Genomic DNA, 17,209 nt, shown 5'->3' with positions numbered 1-17,209 from the left:
CTGTGGAAGAAAATTCTGGAATCTGAGAGGAGCCACAAATTTCCTTCCACCCAGCGTTCCCCAGTCTCCCGATAAAAATGATACCTCACTTGTGTGGGTAGGCCTAGCTCCTACGACAGGAAATGCCCCAAAGCGCAACGTGGACACATCCAATTTTTTTAAAGAAAACAGAGGTGTTTTTTGCAAAGTGCCTACCTGTAGATTTTGGCCTCTAGCTCAGCCGGCACCTAGGGAAACCTACCAAACCTGTGCATTTCTGAAAACTAGAGACCTAGGGGAATCCAAGATGGGGTGACTTGTGGGGCTCTGACCAGGATCTGTTACCCAGAATCCTTTGCAAACCTCAAAATTTGGCTAAAAACACATGTTCCTCACATTTCTGTGGAAGAAAGTTCTGGAATCTGAGAGGAGCCACAAATTTCCTTCCACCCAGCGTTCCACAGTCTCCCGATAAAAATGATACCTTACTTGTGTGGGTAGGCCTAGCGCCTACATCAGGAAATGCCCCAAAGCGCAACGTGGACACATCCAATTTTTTGAAAGAAAACAGAGGTGTTTTTTGCAAAGTGCCTACCTGTAGATTTTGGCCTCTAGCTCAGCCGCCACCTAGGGAACCCTACCAATCCTGTGCATTTCTGAAAACTAGAGACCTAGGGGAATCCAAGATGGGGTGACTTGTGGGGCTCTGACCAGGTTCTGTTACCCAGAATCCTTTGCAAACCTCAAAATTTTGCTAAAAAACACATGTTCCTCACATTTCTGTGGAAGAAAGTTCTGGAATCTGAGAGGAGCCACAAATTTCCTTCCACGCAGCGTTCCCCAGTCTCCCGATAAAAATGATACCTCACTTGTGGGGGTAGGCCTAGCGCGTACGACAGGAAATGCCCCAAAGCGCAACGTGGACACATCCAATTTTTTGAAAGAAAACAGAGGTGTTTTTTGAAATGTGCCTACCTGTAGATTTTGGCCTCTAGCTCAGCCGGCACCTAGGGAAACCTACCAAACCTGAGCATTTGTGAAAACTAGAGACCTAGGGGAATCCAAGATGGGGTGACTTGTGGGGCTCTGACCAGGATCTGTTACCCAGAATCCTTTGCAAACCTCAAAATTTGGCAAAAAAAACACATGTTCCTCATATTTATGTGGCAGAAAGTTCAGGAATCTGAGAGTAGCCACAAATTTCCTTCCACCCAGCGTTCCCCCAAGTCTCCCGATAAAAATGATACCTCACTTGTGTGGGTAGGCCAAGCGCCTGCGACAGGAAATGCCCCAAAGCGCAACGGTGACACATCCAATTTTTTGAAAGAAAACAGAGGTGTTTTTTGCAAAGTGCCTACCTGTAGATTTTGGCCTCTAGCTGAGCTGGCACCTAGGGAAACCTACCAAACCTGTGCATTTTTGAAAACTATAGACCTAGGGGAATCCAAGATGGGCTGACTTGTGGGGCTCTGACCAGGTTCTGTTACCCAGAATCCTTTGCAATCCTCAAAATTTGGCAAAAAAAACACATGTTCCTCACATTTCTGTGGCAGAAAGTTCTGGAATCTGAGAGGAGCCACACATTTCCTTCCACCCAGCATTCCCCCAAGTCTCCCGATAAAAATGATACCTCACTTGTGTGGGTAGGCCTAGCGCCTACGACAGGAAATGCCCCAAAGCGTAACGTGGACACATCCAATTATTTGAAAGAAAACAGAGGTGTTTTTTGCAAAGTGCCTACCTGTAGATTTTGGCCTCTAGCTCAGCCGCCACCTAGGGAACCCTACCAAACCTGTGCTTTTCTGAAAACTAGAGACCTAGGGGAATCCAAGATGGGGTGACTTGTGGGGCTCTGACCAGGTTCTTTTACCCAGAATCCTTTGCAAACCTCAAAATTTGGCAAAAAAAACACATGTTCCTCATATTTATGTGGCAGAAAGTTCAGGAATCTGAGAGAAGCCACAAATGTCCTTCCACCCAGCGTTCCCCCAAGTCTCCCAATAAAAATGACACCTCACTTGTGTGGGTAGGCCAAGCGCCTGCGACAGGAAATGCCCCAAAGCGCAACGTGGACACATCCAATTTTTTGAAAGAAAACAGAGGTGTTTTTTGCAAAGTGCCTACCTGTAGATTTTGGCCTCTAGCTCAGCCGGCACCTAGGGAAACCTACCAAAGCTGTGCATTTTTGAAAACTAGAGACCTGGGGGAATCCAAGATGGGCTGACTTGTGGGGCTCTGACCAGGTTCTGTTACCCAGAATCCTTTGCAATCCTCAAAATGTAGCAAAAATAACACATGTTCCTCACATTTCTGTGGCAGAAAGTTCTGGAATCTGAGAGGAGCCACAAATTTCCTTCCACTCAGCATTCGCCAAAGTCTCCCGATAAAAATGATACCTCACTTGTGTGGGTAGGCCTAGCGCCCGCAACAGGAAATGCCCCAAAGCACAATGTGGACACATCCAATTTTTTTAAAGAAAACAGAGGTGTTTTTTGCAAAGTGCCTACCTGTAGATTTTGGCCTCTAGCTCAGCCGGCACCTAGGGAAACCTACCAAACCTGTGCATTTTTGAAAACTAGAGACCTAGGGGAATCCAAGATGGGGTGACTTGTGGGGCTCTGACCAGGTTCTGTTACCCAGAATCCTTTGCAAACCTCAAAATTTGGCTAAAAAAACACATGTTCCTCACATTTCTGTGGCAGAAAGTTCTGGAATCTGAGAGGAGCCACAAATTTCCTTTCACCCAGCGTTCCCCCAAGTCTCCAGATAAAAATTATACCTCACTTGTGTGGGTAGGCCTAGCGCCCGCGACAGGAAATGCCCCAAAGCGCAACGTGGACACATCCAATTTTTTTAAAGAAAACAGAGGTGTTTTTTGCAAACTGCATACCTGTAGATTTTGGCCTCTAGCTCAGCCGGCACCTAGGGAAACCTACCAAACCTGAGCATTTTTGAAAACTAGAGACCTAGGGGAATCCAAGATGGGGTGACTTTTGGGGCTCTGACCAGGTTCTGTTAACCAGAATCCTTTGCAAACCTCAAAATTTGGAGAAAAAAAAACACATGTTCCTCACATTTCTGTGGCAGAATGTTCTGGAATCTGAGAGGAGCCACAAATTTCCTTCCACCCAACATTCCCCCAAGTCTCCCGATAAAAATGATACCTCACTTGTGTGGGTAGGCCTAGCGCCTACGACAGGAAATGCCCCAAAGCGCAACGTGGACACATCCAATTTTTTTAAAGAAAACAGAGGTGTTTTTTGCAAAGTGCCTACCTGTAGATTTTGGCCTCTAGCTCAGCCGGCACCTAGGGAAACCTACCAAACCTGAGCATTTTTTAAAACTAGAGACCTAGGGGAATCCAAGATGGGGTGACTTTTGGGGCTCTGACCAGGTTCTGTTACCCAGAATCCTTTGCAAACCTCAAAATTTGGAGAAAAAAAAACACATGTTCCTCACATTTCTGTGGCAGAATGTTCTGGAATCTGAGAGGAGCCACACATTTCCTTCCACCCAGCATTCCCCCAAGTATCCTGATAAAAATGATACCTCACTTGTGTGGGTAGGCCTAGCGCCTACGACAGGAAATGCCCCAAAGCGCAACGTGGACACATCCAATTTTTTGAAAGAAAACAGAGGTGTTTTTTTGCAAAGTGCCTACCTGTAGATTTTGGCCTCTAGCTCAGCCGGCACCTAGGGAAACCTACCAAACCTGTGCATTTCTGAAAACTAGAGACCTAGGAGAATCCAAGATGGGGTGACTTGTGGAGCTCTGACCAGGATCTGTTACCCAGAATCCTTTGCAAACCTCAAAATTTGGCAAAAAACACATGTTCCTCACATTTCTGTGGAAGAAAATTCTGGAATCTGAGAGGAGCTACAAATTTCCTTCCACCCAGCGTTCCCCAGTCTCCCGATAAAAATGATACCTCACTTGTGTGGGTAGGCCTAGTGCCTACGACAGGAATTGCCCCAAAGCGCAATGTGGACACATCCAATTTTTTGAAAGAAAACAGAGGTGTTTTTTGCACAGTTCCTACCTGTAGATTTTGGCCTCTAGCTCAGCCGGCACCTAGGGAAACCTACCAAACCTGTACATTTCTGAAAACTAGAGACCTAGGGGAATCCAAGATGGGGTGACTTGTGGGGCTCTGACCAGGTTCTGTTACCCAGAATCCTTTGCAAACCTCAAAATTTGGCTAAAAAACACATGTTCCTCACATTTCTGTGGAAGAAAGTTCTGGAATCTGAGAGGAGCCACAAATTTCCTTCCACCCAGCGTTCCCCAGTCTCCCGATAAAAATGATACCTCACTTGTGGGGGTAGGCCTAGCGCCTACGACAGGAAATGCCCCAAAGCGCAACGTGGACACATCCAATTTTTTGAAAGAAAACAGAGGTGTTTTTTGCAAAGTGCCTACCTGTAGATTTTGGCCTCTAGCTCAGCCGGCACCTAGGGAAACCTACCAAACCTGAGCATTTGTGAAAACTAGAGACCTAGGGGAATCCAAGATGGGGTGACTTGTGGGGCTCTGACCAGAATCTGTTACCCAGAATCCTTTGCAAACCTCAAAATTTGGCAAAAAAAACACATGTTCCTCATATTTATGTGGCAGAAAGTTCAGGAATCTGAGAGTAGCCACAAATTTCCTTCCAACCAGCGTTCCCCCAAGTCTCCCGATAAAAATGATACCTCACTTGTGTGGGTAGGCCAAGCGCCTGCGACAGGAAATGCCCCAAAGCGCAACGGTGACACATCCAATTTTTTGAAAGAAAACAGAGGTGTTTTTTGCAAAGTGCCTACCTGTAGATTTTGGCCTCTAGCTGAGCCGGCACCTAGGGAAACCTACCAAACCTGTGCATTTTTGAAAACTATAGACCTAGGGGAATCCAAGATGGGCTGACTTGTGGGGCTCTGACCAGGTTCTGTTACCCAGAATCCTTTGCAATCCTCAAAATTTGGCAAAAAAAACACATGTTCCTCACATTTCTGTGGCAGAAAGTTCTGGAATCTGAGAGGAGCCACACATTTCCTTCCACCCAGCATTCCCCCAAGTCTCCCGATAAAAATGATACCTCACTTGTGTGGGTAGGCCTAGCGCCTACGACAGGAAATGCCCCAAAGCGTAACGTGGACACATCCAATTATTTGAAAGAAAACAGAGGTGTTTTTTGCAAAGTGCCTACCTGTAGATTTTGGCCTCTAGCTCAGCCGCCACCTAGGGAACCCTACCAAACCTGTGCTTTTCTGAAAACTAGAGACCTAGGGGAATCCAAGATGGGGTGACTTGTGGGGCTCTGACCAGGTTCTTTTACCCAGAATCCTTTGCAATCCTCAAAATGTAGCAAAAATAACACATGTTCCTCAGATTTCTGTGGCAGAAAGTTCTGGAATCTGAGAGGAGCCACAAATTTCCTTCCACCCAGCATTCCCCCAAGTCTCCCGATAAAAATGATACCTCACTTGTGTGGGTAGGCCTAGCGCCCGCGACAGGAAATGCCCCAAAGCACAATGTGGACACATCCAATTTTTTTAAAGAAAACAGAGGTGTTTTTTGCAAAGTGCCTACCTGTAGATTTTGGCCTCTAGCTCAGCCGGCACCTAGGGAAACCTACCAAACCTGTGCATTTTTGAAAACTAGAGACCTAGGGGAATCCAAGATGGGGTGACTTGTGGGGCTCTGACCAGGTTCTGTTACCCAGAATCCTTTGCAAACCTCAAAATTTGGCTAAAAAAACACATGTTCCTCACATTTCTGTGGCAGAAAGTTCTGGAATCTGAGAGGAGCCACAAATTTCCTTTCACCCAGCGTTCCCCCAAGTCTCCAGATAAAAATGATACCTCACTTGTGTGGGTAGGCCTAGCGCCTGCGACAGGAAATGCCCCAAAGCGCAACGTGGACACATCCAATTTTTTTAAAGAAAACAGAGGTGTTTTTTGCAAAGTGCCTACCTGTAGATTTTGGCCTCTAGCTCAGCCGGCACCTAGGGAAACCTACCAAACCTGAGCATTTTTGAAAACTAGAGACCTAGGGGAATCCAAGATGGGGTGACTTTTGGGGCTCTGACCAGGTTCTGTTAACCAGAATCCTTTGCAAACCTCAAAATTTGGAGAAAAAAAAACACATGTTCCTCACATTTCTGTGGCAGAATGTTCTGGAATCTGAGAGGAGCCACAAATTTCCTTCAACCCAACATTCCCCCAAGTCTCCCGATAAAAATGATACCTCACTTGTGTGGGTAGGCCTAGCGCCTACGACAGGAAATGCCCCAAAGCGCAACGTGGACACATCCAATTTTTTGAAAGAAAACAGAGGTGTTTTTAGCAAAGTGCCTACCTGTAGATTTTGGCCTCTAGCTCAGCCGGCACCTAGGGAAACCTACCAAACCTGTGCATTTCTGAAAACTAGAGACCTAGGGGAATCCAAGATGGGGTGACTTGTGGGGCTCTGACCAGGATCTGTTACCCAGAATCCTTTGCAAACCTCAAAATTTGGCTAAAAACACATGTTCCTCACATTTCTGTGGAAGAAAATTCTGGAATCTGAGAGGAGCCACAAATTTCCTTCCACCCAGCGTTCCCCAGTCTCCCGATAAAAATGATACCTCACTTGTGGGGGTAGGCCTAGCGCCTACGACAGGAAATGCCCCAAAGCGCAACGTGGACACATCCAATTTTTTGAAAGAAAACAGAGGTGTTTTTTGCAAAGTGCCTACCTGTAGATTTTGGCCTCTAGCTCAGCCGCCACCTAGGGAACCCTACCAAACCTGTGCTTTTCTGAAAACTAGAGACCTAGGGGAATCCAAGATGGGGTGACTTGTGGGGCTCTGACCAGGTTCTTTTACCCAGAATCCTTTGCAAACCTCAAAATTTGGCAAAAAAAACACATGTTCCTCATATTTATGTGGCAGAAAGTTCAGGAATCTGAGAGAAGCCACAAATGTCCTTCCACCCAGCGTTCCCCCAAGTCTCCCAATAAAAATAACACCTCACTTGTGTGGGTAGGCCAAGCGCCTGCGACAGGAAATGCCCCAAAGCGCAACGTGGACACATCCAATTTTTTGAAAGAAAACAGAGGTGTTTTTTGCAAAGTGCCTACCTGTAGATTTTGGCCTCTAGCTCAGCCGGCACTTAGGGAAACCTACCAAAGCTGTGCATTTTTGAAAACTAGAGACCTAGGGGAATCCAAGATGGGCTGACTTGTGGGGCTCTGACCAGGTTCTGTTACCCAGAATCCTTTGCAATCCTCAAAATGTAGCAAAAATAACACATGTTCCTCACATTTCTGTGGCAGAAAGTTCTGGAATCTGAGAGGAGCCACAAATTTCCTTCCACCCAGCATTCCCCCAAGTCTCCCGATAAAAATGATACCTCACTTGTGTGGGTAGGCCTAGCGCCCGCAACAGGAAATGCCCCAAAGCACAATGTGGACACATCCAATTTTTTGAAAGAAAACAGAGGTGTTTTTTGCAAAGTGCCTACCTGTAGATTTTGGCCTCTAGCTCAGCCGGCACCTAGGGAAACCTACCAAACCTGTGCATTTTTGAAAACTAGAGACCTAGGGGAATCCAAGATGGGGTGACTTGTGGGGCTCTGACCAGGTTCTGTTACCCAGAATCCTTTGCAAACCTCAAAATTTGGCTAAAAAAACACGTTCCTCACATTTCTGTGGCAGAAAGTTCTGGAATCTGAGAGGAGCCACAAATTTCCTTTCACCCAGCGTTCCCCCAAGTCTCCAGATAAAAATTATACCTCACTTGTGTGGGTAGGCCTAGCGCCCGCGACAGGAAATGCCCCAAAGCGCAACGTGGACACGTCCAATTTTTTTAAAGAAAACAGAGGTGTTTTTTGCAAAGTGCATACCTGTAGATTTTGGCCTCTAGCTCAGCCGGCACCTAGGGAAACCTACCAAACCTGAGCATTTTTGAAAACTAGAGACCTAGGGGAATCCAAGATGGGGTGACTTTTGGGGCTCTGACCAGGTTCTGTTAACCAGAATCCTTTGCAAACCTCAAAATTTGGAGAAAAAAAAACACATGTTCCTCACATTTCTGTGGCAGAATGTTCTGGAATCTGAGAGGAGCCACAAATTTCCTTCCACCCAACATTCCCCCAAGTCTCCCGATAAAAATGATACCTCACTTGTGTGGGTAGGCCTAGCGCCTACGACAGGAAATGCCCCAAAGCGCAACGTGGACACATCCAATTTTTTTAAAGAAAACAGAGTTGTTTTTTGCAAAGTGCCTACCTGTAGATTTTGGCCTCTAGCTCAGCCGGCACCTAGGGAAACCTACCAAACCTGAGCATTTTTGAAAACTAGAGACCTAGGGGAATCCAAGATGGGGTGACTTTTGGGGCTCTGACCAGGTTCTGTTACCCAGAATCCTTTGCAAACCTCCAAATTTGGAGAAAAAAAAACACATGTTCCTCACATTTCTGTGGCAGAATGTTCTGGAATCTGAGAGGAGCCACACATTTCCTTCCACCCAGCATTCCCCCAAGTATCCTGATAAAAATGATACCTCACTTGTGTGGGTAGGCCTAGCGCCTACGACAGGAAATGCCCCAAAGCGCAACGTGGACACATCCAATTTTTTGAAAGAAAACAGAGGTGTTTTTTTGCAAAGTGCCTACCTGTAGATTTTGGCCTCTAGCTCAGCCGGCACCTAGGGAAACCTACCAAACCTGTGCATTTCTGAAAACTAGAGACCTAGGGGAATCCAAGATGGGGTGACTTGTGGAGCTCTGACCAGGATCTGTTACCCAGAATCCTTTGCAAACCTCAAAATTTGGCAAAAAACACATGTTCCTCACATTTCTGTGGAAGAAAATTCTGGAATCTGAGAGGAGCTACAAATTTCCTTCCACCCAACATTCCCCCAAGTCTCCCGATAAAAATGATACCTCACTTGTGTGGGTAGGCCTAGCGCCTACGACAGGAAATGCCCCAAAGCGCAACGTGGACACATCCAATTTTTTGAAAGAAAACAGAGGTGTTTTTTGCAAAGTGCCTACCTGTAGATTTTGGCCTCTAGCTCAGCCGGCACCTAGGGAAACCTACCAAACCTGAGCATTTTTGAAAACTAGAGACCTAGGGGAATCCAAGATGGGGTGACTTGTGGGGCTCTGACCAGGTTCTGTTACCCAGAATCCTTTGCAAACCTCAAAATTTGGAGAAAAAAAAACACATGTTCCTCACATTTCTGTGGCAGAATGTTCTGGAATCTGAGAGGAGCCACAAATTTCCTTCCACCCAGCATTCCCCCAAGTATCCTGATAAAAATGATACCTCACTTGTGGGGGTAGGCCTAGCGCCTACGACAGGAAATGCCCCAAAGCGCAACGTGGACACATCCAATTTTTTGAAAGAAAACAGAGGTGTTTTTTGCAAAGTGCCTACCTGTAGATTTTGGCCTCTAGCTCAGCCGGCACCTAGGGAAACCTACCAAACCTGAGCATTTGTGAAAACTAGAGACCTAGGGGAATCCAAGATGGGGTGACTTGTGGGGCTCTGACCAGGATCTGTTACCCAGAATCCTTTGCAAACCTCAAAATTTGGCAAAAAAAACACATGTTCCTCATATTTGTGTGGCAGAAAGTTCAGGAATCTGAGAGTAGCCACAAATTTCCTTCCACCCAGCGTTCCCCCAAGTCTCCCGATAAAAATGATACCTCACTTGTGTGGGTAGGCCAAGCGCCTGCGACAGGAAATGCCCCAAAGCGCAACGTGACACATCCAATTTTTTGAAAGAAAACAGAGGTGTTTTTTGCAAAGTGCCTACCTGTAGATTTTGGCCTCTAGCTGAGCCGGCACCTAGGGAAACCTACCAAACCTGTGCATTTTTGAAAACTATAGACCTAGGGGAATCCAAGATGGGCTGACTTGTGGGGCTCTGACCAGGTTCTATTACCCAGAATCCTTTGCAATCCTCAAAATTTGGCAAAAAAAACACATGTTCCTCACATTTCTGTGGCAGAAAGTTCTGGAATCTGAGAGGAGCCACACATTTCCTTCCACCCAGCATTCCCCCAAGTCTCCCGATAAAAATGATACCTCACTTGTGTGGGTAGGCCTAGCGCCTACGACAGGAAATGCCCCAAAGCGTAACGTGGACACATCCAATTATTTGAAAGAAAACAGAGGTGTTTTTTGCAAAGTGCCTACCTGTAGATTTTGGCCTCTAGCTCAGCCGCCACCTAGGGAACCCTACCAAACCTGTGCTTTTCTGAAAACTAGAGACCTAGGGGAATCCAAGATGGGGTGACTTGTGGGGCTCTGACCAGGTTCTTTTACCCAGAATCCTTTGCAATCCTCAAAATGTAGCAAAAATAACACATGTTCCTCACATTTCTGTGGCAGAAAGTTCTGGAATCTGAGAGGAGCCACAAATTTCCTTCCACCCAGCATTCCCCCAAGTCTCCCGATAAAAATGATACCTCACTTGTGTGGGTAGGCCTAGCGCCCGCGACAGGAAATGCCCCAAAGCACAATGTGGACACATCCAATTTTTTGAAAGAAAACAGAGGTGTTTTTTGCAAAGTGCCTACCTGTAGATTTTGGCCTCTAGCTCAGCCGGCACCTAGGGAAACCTACCAAACCTGTGCATTTTTGAAAACTAGAGACCTAGGGGAATCCAAGATGGGGTGACTTGTGGGGCTCTGACCAGGTTCTGTTACCCAGAATCCTTTGCAAACCTCAAAATTTGGCTAAAAAAACACATGTTCCTCACATTTCTGTGGCAGAAAGTTCTGGAATCTGAGAGGAGCCACAAATTTCCTTTCACCTAGCGTTCCCCCAAGTCTCCAGATAAAAATGATACCTCACTTGTGTGGGTAGGCCTAGCGCCTGCGACAGGAAATGCCCCAAAGCGCAACGTGGACACATCCAATTTTTTTAAAGAAAACAGAGGTGTTTTTTGCAAAGTGCCTACCTGTAGATTTTGGCCTCTAGCTCAGCCGGCACCTAGGGAAACCTACCAAACCTGAGCATTTTTGAAAACTAGAGACCTAGGGGAATCCAAGATGGGGTGACTTTTGGGGCTCTGACCAGGTTCTGTTAACCAGAATCCTTTGCAAACCTCAAAATTTGGAGAAAAAAAAACACATGTTCCTCACATTTCTGTGGCAGAATGTTCTGGAATCTGAGAGGAGCCACAAATTTCCTTCCACCCAACATTCCCCCAAGTCTCCCGATAAAAATTATACCTCACTTGTGTGGGTAGGCCTAGCGCCTACGACAGGAAATGCCCCAAAGCGCAACGTGGACACATCCAATTTTTTGAAAGAAAACAGAGGTGTTTTTTGCAAAGTGCCTACCTGTAGATTTTGGCCTCTAGCTCAGCCGGCACCTAGGGAAACCTACCAAACCTGTGCATTTCTGAAAACTAGAGACCTAGGGGAATCCAAGATGGGGTGACTTGTGGGGCTCTGACCAGGATCTGTTACCCAGAATCCTTTGCAAACCTCAAAATTTGGCTAAAAACACATGTTCCTCACATTTCTGTGGAAGAAAATTCTGGAATCTGAGAGGAGCTACAAATTTCCTTCCACCCAGCGTTCCCCAGTCTCCCGATAAAAATGATACCTCACTTGTGTGGGTAGGCCTAGTGCCTACGACAGGAAATGCCCCAAAGCGCAACGTGGACACATCCAATTTTTTGAAAGAAAACAGAGGTGTTTTTTGCAAAGTTCCTACCTGTAGATTTTGGCCTCTAGCTCAGCCGGCACCTAGGGAAACCTACCAAACCTGTGCATTTCTGAAAACTAGAGACCTAGGGGAATCCAAGATGGGGTGACTTGTGGAGCTCTGACCAGGACCTGTTACCCAGAATCCTTTGCAAACCTCAAAATTTGGCAAAAAACACATGTTCCTCACATTTCTGTGGAAGAAAATTCTGGAATCTGAGAGGAGCTACAAATTTCCTTCCACCCAGCGTTCCCCAGTCTCCCGATAAAAATGATACCTCACTTGTGTGGGTAGGCCTAGTGCCTACGACAGGAAATGCCCCAAAGCGCAACGTGGACACATCCAATTTTTTGAAAGAAAACAGAGGTGTTTTTTGCAAAGTTCCTACCTGTAGATTTTGGCCTCTAGCTCAGCCGGCACCTAGGGAAACCTACCAAACCTGTACATTTCTGAAAACTAGAGACCTAGGGGAATCCAAGATGGGGTGACTTGTGGGGCTCTGACCAGGTTCTGTTACCCAGAATCCTTTGCAAACCTCAAAATTTGGCTAAAAAACACATGTTCCTCACATTTCTGTGGAAGAAAGTTCTGGAATCTGAGAGGAGCCACAAATTTCCTTCCACCCAGCGTTCCCCAGTCTCCCGATAAAAATGATACCTCACTTGTGGGGGTAGGCCTAGCGCCTACGACAGGAAATGCCCCAAAGCGCAACGTGGACACATCCAATTTTTTGAAAGAAAACAGAGGTGTTTTTTGCAAAGTGCCTACCTGTAGATTTTGGCCTCTAGCTCAGCCGGCACCTAGGGAAACCTACCAAACCTGAGCATTTGTGAAAACTAGAGACCTAGGGGAATCCAAGATGGGGTGACTTGTGGGGCTCTGACCAGGATCTGTTACCCAGAATCCTTTGCAAACCTCAAAATTTGGCAAAAAAAACACATGTTCCTCATATTTGTGTGGCAGAAAGTTCAGGAATCTGAGAGTAGCCACAAATTTCCTTCCACCCAGCGTTCCCCCAAGTCTCCCGATAAAAATGATACCTCACTTGTGTGGGTAGGCCAAGCGCCTGCGACAGGAAATGCCCCAAAGCGCAACGTGACACATCCAATTTTTTGAAAGAAAACAGAGGTGTTTTTTGCAAAGTGCCTACCTGTAGATTTTGGCCTCTAGCTGAGCCGGCACCTAGGGAAACCTACCAAACCTGTGCATTTTTGAAAACTATAGACCTAGGGGAATCCAAGATGGGCTGACTTGTGGGGCTCTGACCAGGTTCTGTTACCCAGAATCCTTTGCAATCCTCAAAATTTGGCAAAAAAAACACATGTTCCTCACATTTCTGTGGCAGAAAGTTCTGGAATCTGAGAGGAGCCACACATTTCCTTCCACCCAGCATTCCCCCAAGTCTCCCGATAAAAATGATACCTCACTTGTGTGGGTAGGCCTAGCGCCTACGACAGGAAATGCCCCAAAGCGTAACGTGGACACATCCAATTATTTGAAAGAAAACAGAGGTGTTTTTTGCAAAGTGCCTACCTGTAGATTTTGGCCTCTAGCTCAGCCGCCACCTAGGGAACCCTACCAAACCTGTGCTTTTCTGAAAACTAGAGACCTAGGGGAATCCAAGATGGGGTGACTTGTGGGGCTCTGACCAGGTTCTTTTACCCAGAATCCTTTGCAATCCTCAAAATGTAGCAAAAATAACACATGTTCCTCACATTTCTGTGGCAGAAAGTTCTGGAATCTGAGAGGAGCCACAAATTTCCTTCCACCCAGCATTCCCCCAAGTCTCCCGATAAAAATGATACCTCACTTGTGTGGGTAGGCCTAGCGCCCGCGACAGGAAATGCCCCAAAGCACAATGTGGACACATCCAATTTTTTGAAAGAAAACAGAGGTGTTTTTTGCAAAGTGCCTACCTGTAGATTTTGGCCTCTAGCTCAGCCGGCACCTAGGGAAACCTACCAAACCTGTGCATTTTTGAAAACTAGAGACCTAGGGGAATCCAAGATGGGGTGACTTGTGGGGCTCTGACCAGGTTCTGTTACCCAGAATCCTTTGCAAACCTCAAAATTTGGCTAAAAAAACACATGTTCCTCACATTTCTGTGGCAGAAAGTTCTGGAATCTGAGAGGAGCCACAAATTTCCTTTCACCCAGCGTTCCCCCAAGTCTCCAGATAAAAATGATACCTCACTTGTGTGGGTAGGCCTAGCGCCTGCGACAGGAAATGCCCCAAAGCGCAACGTGGACACATCCAATTTTTTTAAAGAAAACAGAGGTGTTTTTTGCAAAGTGCCTACCTGTAGATTTTGGCCTCTAGCTCAGCCGGCACCTAGGGAAACCTACCAAACCTGAGCATTTTTGAAAACTAGAGACCTAGGGGAATCCAAGATGGGGTGACTTTTGGGGCTCTGACCAGGTTCTGTTAACCAGAATCCTTTGCAAACCTCAAAATTTGGAGAAAAAAAAACACATGTTCCTCACATTTCTGTGGCAGAATGTTCTGGAATCTGAGAGGAGCCACAAATTTCCTTCCACCCAACATTCCCCCAAGTCTCCCGATAAAAATGATACCTCACTTGTGTGGGTAGGCCTAGCGCCTACGACAGGAAATGCCCCAAAGCGCAACGTGGACACATCCAATTTTTTGAAAGAAAACAGAGGTGTTTTTTGCAAAGTGCCTACCTGTAGATTTTGGCCTCTAGCTCAGCCGGCACCTAGGGAAACCTACCAAACCTGTGCATTTCTGAAAACTAGAGACCTAGGGGAATCCAAGATGGGGTGACTTGTGGGGCTCTGACCAGGATCTGTTACCCAGAATCCTTTGCAAACCTCAAAATTTGGCTAAAAACACATGTTCCTCACATTTCTGTGGAAGAAAATTCTGGAATCTGAGAGGAGCTACAAATTTCCTTCCACCCAGCGTTCCCCAGTCTCCCGATAAAAATGATACCTCACTTGTGTGGGTAGGCCTAGTGTCTACGACAGGAAATGCCCCAAAGCGCAACGTGGACACATCCAATTTTTTGAAAGAAAACAGAGGTGTTTTTTGCAAAGTTCCTACCTGTAGATTGTGGCCTCTAGCTCAGCCGGCACCTAGGGAAACCTACCAAACCTGTACATTTCTGAAAACTAGAGACCTAGGGGAATCCAAGATGGGGTGACTTGTGGGGCTCTGACCAGGTTCTGTTACCCAGAATCCTTTGCAAACCTCAAAATTTGGCTAAAAAACACATGTTCCTCACATTTCTGTGGAAGAAAGTTCTGGAATCTGAGAGGAGCCACAAATTTCCTTCCACCCAGCGTTCCCCAGTCTCCCGATAAAAATGATACCTCACTTGTGGGGGTAGGCCTAGCGCCTACGACAGGAAATGCCCCAAAGCGCAACGTGGACACATCCAATTTTTTGAAAGAAAACAGAGGTGTTTTTTGCAAAGTGCCTACCTGTAGATTTTGGCCTCTAGCTCAGCCGGCACCTAGGTAAACCTACCAAACCTGAGCATTTGTGAAAACTAGAGACCTAGGGGAATCCAAGATGGGGTGACTTGTGGGGCTCTGACGAAGAATCTGTTACCCAGAATCCTTTGCAAACCTCAAAATTTGGCAAAAAAAACACATCTTCCTCATATTTATGTGGCAGAAAGTTCAGGAATCTGAGAGTAGCCACAAATTTCCTTCCACCCAGCGTTCCCCCAAGTCTCCCGATAAAAATGATACCTCACTTGTGTGGGTAGGCCAAGCGCCTGCGACAGGAAATGCCCCAAAGCGCAACGTGGACACATCCAATTTTTTGAAAGAAAACAGAGGTGTTTTTTGCAAAGTGCCTACCTGTAGATTTTGGCCTCTAGCTGAGCTGGCACCTAGGGAAACCTACCAAACCTGTGCATTTTTGAAAACTATAGACCTAGGGGAATCCAAGATGGGCTGACTTGTGGGGCTCTGACCAGGTTCTGTTACCCAGAATCCTTTGCAATCCTCAAAATTTGGCAAAAAAAACACATGTTCCTCACATTTCTGTGGCAGAAAGTTCTGGAATCTGAGAGGAGCCACACATTTCCTTCCACCCAGCATTCCCCCAAGTCTCCCGATAAAAATGATACCTCACTTGTGTGGGTAGGCCTAGCGCCTACGACAGGAAATGCCCCAAAGCGTAACGTGGACACATCCAATTATTTGAAAGAAAACAGAGGTGTTTTTTGCAAAGTGCCTACCTGTAGATTTTGGCCTCTAGCTCAGCCGCCACCTAGGGAACCCTACCAAACCTGTGCTTTTCTGAAAACTAGAGACCTAGGGGAATCCAAGATGGGGTGACTTGTGGGGCTCTGACCAGGTTCTTTTACCCAGAATCCTTTGCAAACCTCAAAATTTGGCAAAAAAAACACATGTTCCTCATATTTATGTGGCAGAAAGTTCAGGAATCTGAGAGAAGCCACAAATGTCCTTCCACCCAGCGTTCCCCCAAGTCTCCCAATAAAAATGACACCTCACTTGTGTGGGTAGGCCAAGCGCCTGCGACAGGAAATGCCCCAAAGCGCAACGTGGACACATCCAATTTTTTGAAAGAAAACAGAGGTGTTTTTTGCAAAGTGCCTACCTGTAGATTTTGGCCTCTAGCTCAGCCGGCACCTAGGGAAACCTACCAAAGCTGTGCATTTTTGAAAACTAGAGACCTGGGGGAATCCAAGATGGGCTGACTTGTGGGGCTCTGACCAGGTTCTGTTACCCAGAATCCTTTGCAATCCTCAAAATGTAGCAAAAATAACACATGTTCCTCACATTTCTGTGGCAGAAAGTTCTGGAATCTGAGAGGAGCCACAAATTTCCTTCCACTCAGCATTCGCCAAAGTCTCCCGATAAAAATGATACCTCACTTGTGTGGGTAGGCCTAGCGCCCGCAACAGGAAATGCCCCAAAGCACAATGTGGACACATCCAATTTTTTTAAAGAAAACAGAGGTGTTTTTTGCAAAGTGCCTACCTGTAGATTTTGGCCTCTAGCTCAGCCGGCACCTAGGGAAACCTACCAAACCTGTGCATTTTTGAAAACTAGAGACCTAGGGGAATCCAAGATGGGGTGACTTGTGGGGCTCTGACCAGGTTCTGTTACCCAGAATCCTTTGCAAACCTCAAAATTTGGCTAAAAAAACACATGTTCCTCACATTTCTGTGGCAGAAAGTTCTGGAATCTGAGAGGAGCCACAAATTTCCTTTCACCCAGCGTTCCCCCAAGTCTCCAGATAAAAATTATACCTCACTTGTGTGGGTAGGCCTAGCGCCCGCGACAGGAAATGCCCCAAAGCGCAACGTGGACACATCCAATTTTTTTAAAGAAAACAGAGGTGTTTTTTGCAAACTGCATACCTGTAGATTTTGGCCTCTAGCTCAGCCGGCACCTAGGGAAACCTACCAAACCTGAGCATTTTTGAAAACTAGAGACCTAGGGGAATCCAAGATGGGGTGACTTTTGGGGCTCTGACCAGGTTCTGTTAACCAGAATCCTTTGCAAACCTCAAAATTTGGAGAAAAAAAAACACATGTTCCTCACA

Source organism: Pleurodeles waltl, chromosome 6 (genome assembly GCF_031143425.1).
Source record: "Pleurodeles waltl isolate 20211129_DDA chromosome 6, aPleWal1.hap1.20221129, whole genome shotgun sequence".
NCBI lineage: Eukaryota > Metazoa > Chordata > Amphibia > Caudata > Salamandridae > Pleurodeles > Pleurodeles waltl.
The sequence above is the reverse complement of the archived record's forward strand: the minus strand, read 5'-3'. Positions refer to the sequence as shown.